Source organism: Triticum dicoccoides, chromosome 6B (genome assembly GCF_002162155.2).
Source record: "Triticum dicoccoides isolate Atlit2015 ecotype Zavitan chromosome 6B, WEW_v2.0, whole genome shotgun sequence".
Lineage (NCBI taxonomy): Eukaryota > Viridiplantae > Streptophyta > Magnoliopsida > Poales > Poaceae > Triticum > Triticum dicoccoides.
This window is the reverse complement of record NC_041391.1, coordinates 49,807,766-49,817,828: the sequence shown is the minus strand read 5'-3', so window position 1 is coordinate 49,817,828 and position 10,063 is coordinate 49,807,766. Positions and strand designations below refer to the sequence as shown.

General features: G+C 43.3%; 1 long non-coding RNA gene across 2 annotated transcripts; it reads left to right on the top strand.

The window, feature by feature from the left end:
* The first annotated feature begins 5,728 nt into the window (after positions 1 to 5,728).
* On the top strand, positions 5,729 to 9,856 carry LOC119320053. Of its 2 annotated transcripts, XR_005154742.1 has the most exons (6): positions 5,729 to 6,093; positions 6,203 to 6,438; positions 6,539 to 6,749; positions 8,208 to 8,301; positions 9,137 to 9,662; positions 9,765 to 9,856. It is a non-coding gene; the product is annotated as an uncharacterized LOC119320053 (long non-coding RNA). The 2 variants fall into 2 exon arrangements; XR_005154741.1 differs by lacking the exon at positions 9,765 to 9,856 and having other exon boundaries at positions 5,729 to 6,438; positions 9,137 to 9,728.
* Positions 9,857 to 10,063: the final 207 nt, after the last annotated feature.

The following is a 10,063-nucleotide window of genomic DNA, read 5'->3' as shown; positions in this document are numbered from 1 at the left end:
CTTCTTTTCGTTTTATAGGGCTCAATTTTAAAATTGCTTCAACCAAGGTATATGATGAATGATAGAATTAATTTCTTAGTTTACAAAAGTACTTATAGGGCTCTCTCTCTCTCTCTCTATATATATATATATATATATATATATATATATATATATACACACACACACACACACACATCTCGTATATATCAATGCATTAATTACAGCACATGCATGCATGATCAGTAATTCAACAAAACCTTCTACATGCATTGATGAGTTTTATCTTGATCCTTTGCAAGCAATGATTTAATGCATCTTGAAATATTAATACGTAACAGTAAATAGTAGTACCGAGACTTATAAAACGGGAAAATAAAATTTACGAGATGAGCTTTATAAACCAGAAAGGAATGAGTAGCTTGCTGCCCTCTTGTCAGATTAGATGCTGGTGTATGGGATACGGCTGTTCTGATCCCGAGCTCATGTGAGCTTAGGTGAACAGTCAATCTAAAGAAAATGGATTTTTTTTAAAATCCAAATTTTTTGTAAAACATTAACAAAAGTTTTAATAGCTTGCATAATTTCAACACTAAATGGCATATGCTGAAAATCTAAAAAAAAGGAAAATCGATGCTCTAAAATGTTATTTGCAAACACATTTTGGAGCCTCGAATTTGTTTTTTAGGCTAGATTTTCCACCAATGTCATATGGTATTGAAATTTTGCAAGCTATTAAAACATTTGTCGATGTTTCACACACACACACAAATTGCAAACTTTTTTTTAAATTATTTGTTTCTATTTTACTGTTCACGCGAGCTCACATGAGCTCGGGATTAGAAGAACACTTTTGCTGGTGTATGTTATTTCTTTGAGGACGGGGAAAGCTTTGTGTGGGAAAAAAAACTAGAATTGACGATATGGTGTATCGGATACACAAATGGATACACTGATAATTTGTACAAGCACTTGCTCGAAAGCAACAAAAATTCTACACATACATGACACCAATCTGATTCTCATCCATCACATTGCACGAAGCAATGACAACAAAATACACATATTTCTAAGTCACCTAGGTTCATGATTGGGAGCATCACCTACATACATATCACTTCACTATTTCCCATCAATCAAATTGCAGCAAAATACTAAGCGCCTAATTAAGTTTGCTAATGAGAATGTACTACCTCTAGAGAGATCCAAAATAACATAAGAAGGTCATTCATTAGTTCCAAGTACAGGTGGACTAGTGACATCCTCCTCCGGATACACAGTTGTTACCACCAATGTTTGACCATCATTGCTATCTCCAGTGTTTCAAAAAATGTTAAGAATTTTTTAAAAATAATTTAATTTTCAGTAAATTTTCAGAATACAGAAAAATGTTCAAATTTTAAAAATGTCCAGATTTTCATTTTTTTTAAATTTGAAAAAATGTCCAGATTTTCAATTTTTGTTAAGATTTTGAAAAAATGTTCAAGATTTTAAATTTCGTTTCAATTTTTACAAAAAAATTCAGTTTTTTAAAAAGAATTCAAAAATGTCTAGATTTACAAATTTTGTAAATAATCAAACTTTCATTTTTTATTATTTTTTAAAAAACTTAAATGCTTAATTTTTCAAAAAATGTTGTTTTTTCCATGTTTCAAACAATTGTTTACCTTTTTGAAATGTTTTGTTCACTTATTTGAAAATACCGGTTGCTATAGTACCGACCGACATGTCTAAACAGATGCAAGCTGCCAAACAGAGTCTCAGCTTAGCATGTCTCAACACATACACTGCTACCAAACAACAGCAAATGCATGTACTCAGCATGTTTACACTGAACATGTATCAGAGGAGAACAACCATGTTAGGTTGGGAAAGCTACCAAAACATACCCATAAGAGCTGAGCGCAGCAACACCACCCGTAGCACTACCACAACGAAGAGATGAAGCTGCATACGACGAACCGTGGATTTCAAGGCGGCGCCTTCAAGAAGGATACGACAATGGAGCGCGCCACCGCCCGATCCGAGGATCATAGTTTCCCCTGGAGCCACACGATGGGCAGTGAGAGCCGCGACGACGCCTTCAAGAAGGGAACGAGCTTCGCCGCCGCTGGTTCGTCTGAAGATAGAACAGGTTTTCACCTGGCCAACACTCACCGCCACCGAATGCCACACCCCGGCTACCACGCCGCCCGCACGACCATGGCTACCGTGCAACACCAAGCCACGGGCTCTACCCAAGAGCACCGCGCTACCCCCACTAGGGCTGCCGCCCCGGCATCCAAGACATTGACACCACCTCACCCAAGACCCGCTGCTACCCCAACCAAAGAGATGAGCGAAAAGGTCCAACCTTTTGCACCCCTAGGCGACCCCAGCATCGAGACCCAATAGGCCGACCAGCACTGGCATCCATCGATCCGTCCTGCAGCCCCGAGAGCAAGACGAGCTCGGTCCTACAACACCGTGAGGGGGACGAGGTCAGTCCTACTGCATCATGCGCGAGACGAGTTCGGTTCTGCCGCACTGTGCGCGAGACGAGCACGGTCCTGCTGCACCAGCGCGAGACGAGCGATGGACCGCAGTTGGGAGAGGGCCAACCCTTCGATGGAAGTAACGCCCGTGCAAGGAGGAGATGTGACGAAGGTCGAAACGATCTGATTGCAGAAGATCCGACGCCGGAGAAGCCGGCCGCCGCTGCAGGCAGATCCGCCGAGCCACCGTGAAGCCGCCATGACACCGAGAGGCCACCACCATGTGTCGAACCTCCCCACGCCGCTGCGTGGAGGCCGTATGCAAAGCCCCTCCCGTGAGTACCTACGTTGACCTGGCAACACTTGTCCCGGTGATAAGTCAGACGGAACCTGGCTCTCGTACGCCCATGGCTCCCTCGATCAGCTCATTTGTGCATTCTGCTGGCTCGCGATAGCGCGTCTAGATTAGCTCGGCTTCAGTCGAGGCGGCGCGGCCATGACCGATTGCCGGCATTCCGTGAACAACGGGTAGCGCCGCACCGGCAAGCAGACTGGCGATGGCGGCAGAACAGGAGGACGTCGTGGCCTCGCCTTGGCACAACTGTCGAGATGCAGATGGAGCGATTGAGAGCCAAGGGAGTCGAGGCGTCAACAAGCAAGACGAAACCCGCCCCCGCCGGCGACGGCACGTCGTACATTGACGCCATGGTCTAGAACCTCAATCAACTGATTCTCATCCATATCAAGATGCCCTAGCACCGTCAAGGTCTAGAACCTTAGTTGACTATCATCCACGCCATGGACGAGGAGCCCAACAAGAACGATCTTGAGACTCACCGGCAGGGGTCTCCATAAAATCCGGTCCGCCGCCGCCACTGATCAGGCGCGAGGCGCTAGGCCATGGCGCTCCTGCCGTCCCGCAATTCCGGCGATCGGCCATGTGCGCGCTTGCCTTAGTTACAGAGAGCTAGAGCGGATGGGGCACGCCATCGAGCTGATCGAGGAAGCCAGAAGCATGTGAGAACGGGATTCGGTCCGATGCAAAGCAGGGACAGGTGTCACCAGATCAACGAGAGTACGCACGGAAGAGGCTTTGCATACGGTCTCCACGGAATTTTTTTCCCTTGTCAAGTTCTCCTTCACGCTCGCTGCCCACAGGAAAGGTCCTGCATAGTTTTGTCCCCGGGAGGTCCCCATGAGGTCCTGCACGCATGTCATGTGGAGCGATGAAGAAGAGGATGACTTGGGTGTTGTTGTGAGGCCAGACGAGTCATCATGCAAATCCGAGAGCGTCCAACAGCGGAGTCATCTGAAGAGTCCGTAAGCACGTGTCCAGGTGATGAGTCCAGGCACGACACCCCATCGGCGTTCCACCAAGAAGTTGGATCGGAGGCACTGGACGCAGGTAAGCATGCATGTTTGATGAAAGTCTCTTTCTTTTGGCTAATTGCATACATGAATTTTACCAGGATTTTACTACATAAGAGTTTGAATGACACCACACGAAATTTGAAATGACACCACACGAGATTTGAAGAGATGAAGCACTCTATCCAAACAGGAGAAGTAAAACTTCACATGAGTGTACAATTTTATAACGCTCATTTTACAATGATTTTCATTGGGCCCAAGTAAATCATAGCGATAAAGCAAAGCTTTTCTCTTTCGAGTCAGATCCACTTCGTTCTGGTACGGTATTGGCCGAAATCATCTTTTTGGCGGTGCTTTCAATGTAGAAATAAACAGATGCTCACCTCGGCTGATTTACATGTCTGAGTATGCAAGATGATCTCAACAATTACACAGGCATGCTCACATAGATAAATCAAGGTTAGCTTTTCTATAACATTATAACTGTTGGACATTTATGTAGGCGTATCACTTTATTAAATACAAGTTCATGTGTGTTGGTTCTGAAAAAGGCCACAGGAAAGTGTGCCTCATAATTTGTTGGTTGTAAAAAAAATAGGGTTAATTTCATATTATTGGCTATTAATTACTTGAGGTTTTTTTACTTCTGTGAAATTTAGACTTGTAAAGGCGGTTATCATCTGAATGGCCTGGAAGTAATCAGTAACCATGTCAGTTTTTCTTACTCTGATGGAATGCTCTATTCACATGAAAAGGCTGTTATTAGCATCTAAAAGTTATAACCATTTTTTAATGAAGAAGAAGAGTTTACCTGACCTCTGTTGAAAGAGAATTGGCATGTAATAAAAGTGAAATGAAGATGTGAAAAATCAATATATTTGACACTTTCAGGGATAACAAAGGAAACCAAAAGCTTCAGTTTTTTTTTTAATTTCCTGCATTCACAACACTAATCTGGCTGACTTCATTACTCTGATGAGAATTACACATTTTTTTTATAGACTTGTGGATGGCATGTTTGTTGGAGAATTACACTTTGTTTCCCAGTTTGGCACCCAGGCACCTATTTAATTACAGTGCTTCACAACTATTTTTTAAAACTACACACATTTTTTCTACACGCATCCGCTGCCCTGTTATATATTTGACTGGATGCATGCGCTAACCAAGTTTGCCTAAAAAAAGGAAATCAACTCATATATAGCAACTCATGGGTATATTTACTAGAAGGGTGAAAAAGCAATAGAATAAACAGAATCTTGTTCATGCTTTGTTTGGTCAAAATACACAGTGTGAAAGAAAATGTTGTTTGTACTTTCTGCTTGTGTAGGACGAGAATGGGTAGAAGCAATGGTGTATTCATCTTTGTTTATTTAAGATATCTGTTATTTTTATTGTGTTCCGAATCCCATACAAGTGTTGTACTACAGATGGAGTCCTACGGGACTACGGCATGTCAACCGTGCTAGACGTAGCATGACTACAACTCTGTTTCGTGTCCATCAAGAAAGAGAGTTGTTTGCCCCTTTATATAGTACTAGCTAGTCATAGAATAGATGAGAGAGAGATCTCCACCAGATTAGCACGTAGAGGGTTTGTCCTCTCGTGTATTGTAATACTCCTCCCAATTATAGTGATGCGCCTTCGTGCGTTCCGTGGTTTTCTCCCGCAAGGGTTTTCACGTAAAAATCCGTGTCTCTTTGTCTCGTTTATTTCTCGTTATTCCCTCCCTACTAATAAAGCACGGATTGGGTCTCCGGGTTCACCGTCGCGGCGTTTTTCAGGAAGGCCCTTGTTGTTTTGGCAATTAAACCCGCCGTCCTCGTAATAAGCTAACCCGAACCGGTACGCCCGAGATAAAAGAAAGAAAATCAGCCTCCCCGACCCTGCTTCCCAATCTCATCTCCATCTCCTGCCATGCCCCTCACGCGTACCGCCGTGCGCCGCCGCCGCCACCGCCCACCACGCAGGCGCGTCTACCCTTACCCGACCGGCTACACGCGGACGACGCTCGAGCGCACCTTCTATATCGGGTCAACGCGGTGGCTTGAGCGGTGGGGGCGGCATGGCTGCTCGATGCAGATTGCAGAACGGCGGCGGCGGCTGGAGCTTGCAGGGGCCGGATCCGTGCGTGGCAGTGGCTGGGGAGGCTGATTCGAAGGCGGGCGGCGAGGCAGGGGTCGCCGGTGACGAAGAGGAAGGCTGGAGAGGCGGGGCTTCAGTTTTCCCTGGTACGAAAGAGAAACAGAAGAGGATTCGGGGAGGAGAGGTAGGGAGAAGAAGAATGGGGGAAGAAGGATAGCTGGCCTCCTGGGCACATGCCATACGATCTAAAGGTCTGACCATGGTGCTTTTCTCCCATCTTCTAATTTAATCAGAAATAAGCAATCAGCAAAGCGGGAGCTGTAGGATCAGAGTCCACCCTTCTCTGCAGCTCAATCATGGGGTTGTTGGTGGCTTCACGCTCGCCTTACAACCTTCATGACACTTGCCACACGATCTGCAGGACTACCCCATGGTGCTGGTACGGGAGTTCTAGCATCAAACAAGGTACCACCACCATGGTTTTCCGTGAGCTTAATCACTTATGTCTGCATGCGGAAAATATAGCCTGGTAAGAAGTTGAAACATCAACCTTAATTTCTCAAGTGCGCCTATTACATCGATAAGTAGCACTGTCGCACTGCTAATCTGAATACAATTTGCATTGACAGGTATACATATGTAGTAGATGGGTACATAATTAACTGAGATAGAAGTATGAGGTGCTGCAGTTGCAACAGATCTTCATCAAGTTCCTTCAAAAATTGCACGAAGCGTCCAATGTTGCCACCAAGTTCGCCGGAGGAAGAAGCACCGAATTCGCTGGAGGAACAAGAACATCGGTCGAGCCGCCCAACGTCGCCTGCAGCGGCTACACCAGAGGTATTTATCCCCTCGAAAGCTAATCACTAGATGGAATCCCCTGTTTTAGTTATTTTGTCTGTCCCCTGGCTCTGTCTGCCGCGATATATACGGTTATACTAGCAGTTTTCAACAGCAGCAGACTAGCCTGCCCAGTCTGAACTTTGAGAATGTTTCTCAGTTCATGTTCAACTTTGATCCTTTTTTCAGTTAAAGTACTAAGCACTTCCTGTGTGAATCTGAGAATCTCACTGAAACCTGTGTTTCATTGTGTGTATTCAGCCTGTCGAGTCGAGTTTCAGGCTGATCATAAACAAACCTCAGTTTAAGATGTGATGCTGATTTAATTTGTGTGCTGCACCATCGTCCATATCTTCAATTTCAAGCAGTTCCATGGCAAGTCAAATACATTTTTTCTTTGTTTATGACAGTACATATTTGACAGGTTAAAGCATGTACTATTATGCATACTGATGTGTAACAAGCCTTTCCCACTAGCAAAACTGAAAGTATATATAGCTTATATGCACTGTACTTTCAGTAATAAAGATGCCAGTGTCATTACTTTTTCAGTTAGGGGTTAGTGAGGATTCACTCACAGTCTGGTTCAATGCTCACCATGTTATTTCCATAAAAGGGAAATAGTGAGATGAGGTCATCATCATCTGACAAATAAGAAATTAGTCAATGCCACCCACAAAAAAATGAGGTCAACACTATTCAGAGAAGAATGGAACTCACTATATTAGGATACCAAATTCTCACTATATGCTTATCAGTAGTTATCAGTTTAGGTTCTTGAAAGTTTTAGAGACCGTCGCTAGCTTTCCAAAGGTACCTCAGTGTTCTATGGTTAGAAATAGAAGGTAGCGTACAGGAGGCCAAATATTGACATGGTTCGGTCATCCACATATTCTAGAAACAGCATATCAGATTTAACAACTATCTTAGGAGTAGCAGACACACATATATATAATTTAGAAAAGATCTACAGTAGAGAAAGAAAATGACCAAAACTGAAACTGTATAACTGGAGGCATTAAACCAACTACTTTCTCTGTTTTTTTTATGTATTTTGCATTATGTTTCAGCTAATCAGCGATACATGCCCCTGTTTCGGTCTTTTTTCTTCTGAAAAATTGGTAATCCTAGAGAACATACTGGAAGCTGATGGTGTAGCATTGCAGTGTTGCATTGCATATATTTGCATACGAGAGTTACTGCCATGGCATGTTAATGTCAAGAGCCATTGGTAGGCAAGCTGCTTCCTATAGTGACTAATTGTGGCTCTGCCAGGTTTCTCTACACTGATAGTGTGCAGTGAAAAGTATGATGGGCCAAACAAATAGTTCTTGTTCACAGTGGTTCAAATTTAAATGTTTTAATTATAGCTTTTTGTCCCTCTTGTTTTAGTCGATGTTAAGAAGCGCTTCTTTCATGAGCTTAGTTTGATTTGGCCCGGTTTTGATGCCTCTGCAGTGTGTACGCATGCTCAACAGGTACTGTCGCAACAACTCAATTTCTTCAGATGTGGCATAGGAAGTCATGTCCTCATGTGCTACTATTTCTAGAGGTAGACTCCTAATCAAATAAAAGTTTGTTGTCTGATTCATGATACAATATTTGTGCTTGGTGGAATAAATCTCCAAGATGACTTAATTCATTTTGTTAGCTGAATGGTACAACCATATGAATAGCATATGCCTGTACCACATATAATCTAGGCTGCCCGGAAGTGCAGTAAAAAATAGTGATATGATGAGCTGGGGTTAGAAGTTCACAGTGTTGAATACAGACTCAGGCTTTTTTCTTGAATTATTTGAAGTAGATCATATGTAAAACTTCAAATAATTTCTGAACCCACCAGATATTGCAGTGTGAACTACTACTTCAACTTGAAAAGCGTCAATGATCTGTTCATAGTTGTTAATTGTTAGCTTATCTACTGATTGTGGCTTTATTTCCTGTTTGGTAAAACCAGGTTAGCTTTATTGTAAACTGCACCTATGCAATGGTGAGGGGTTTCAAGGTTTTTCTTGAGAAGCAAAGATGACAAGCTTTCTTGTTTCCAGAAAAGCTTGCAACTTTGTTTAGACGGTAGAGGGGCCAAGAAAATAGATGAGCAGAATGGTGGTGATGAGAGGGGCTGCATAGTGGTTGCTTGCCGAGATAACTTATTTTGTTTACTTATTTATCTTTTCTTGCTCACAATGTTATGCTCAGTTTTCCACTAGCTGAGTTGATGTTTGGTTTTCTCACATAGATGATTTTCTCCTAGGATGGTTTGTAGGTCAAATAAATTTGATGATCGATACACCTTTTGTTCCAGCAATATTATATTGTCCTATCATTTTTGTGATGTTGGTTTTTTTGCATATTTATACTTTAATATGTATGTTTGTTTGCAGCATGCCGAAGCTGGCGATGTGTCATGTCCGGCGCGACAGCCTCCCCGATCCGCCTCGGCACCCACATCAAGTCCTCTCGGTCTACCTCCTCTGTCATGTAGCATGGCTTTGAGCGGCTAGGTGTCGGCCAGGTGTCCCAGATTGACAGCGACGGCGGCATGAGGGTGTGATAAAATAATAATTAGCAGTAACATGCACTAATATGAGGTTTAGCATCAGGGGTAACTTTATGCAATCACACTTAGTAAGTAGCATTTTCTGTTGCTCTATGATTTTTATGTGGGTAATGGTGATGTTGAAGTACATGTCACACTGAAAAAGAACATGCCTGAGATAAGGCCATGGAACCTTCATGTGGTGCATACTAGGGACAAGAAATGCTATGCTGTAAAAGGTTTTTGAGCAGAGGTACTAGCAGTTGGATGCTCCATGCCACCACTTTGGTTAATTGCTTGCAGTTGGAGGGAATACTGTTAGGTCGAGAGAGAATTATAGCAAAAGATGAAGATGTGGGCTCTTCGGTTAGGTGAGCAATAACTATGCAAGGAATATTACCGATTTTTCATATTTCGAAGCACATATATTTATTTAATTTGTGACCATTGTCATGCACAAACTCTTTTGACAGTGCTTGCGAAAGTAAACAGTTGATCACCATCGGCGCCGGTGACGAAGAGGGCAAGTGGTAACACAGATGACTCGCTAGGGACAAGCTTGAATTTGGGTTGGTTCTCCCGTTGCAACGCACGGGCCCTTTTGCTAGTATCTAATAAATGGTATACAGAGCCAAGTTGATCTGAGATCGCATACGAGATTTGAGACAGGAGATTAGGGTTGCGGTCTCCTGTGTGCCGCCGTTCTCCGATTCATCCTATCGTTTTTTTACTCCGCCGAGACCGACTCGATATCGCGTGGAAATCCCTCAAA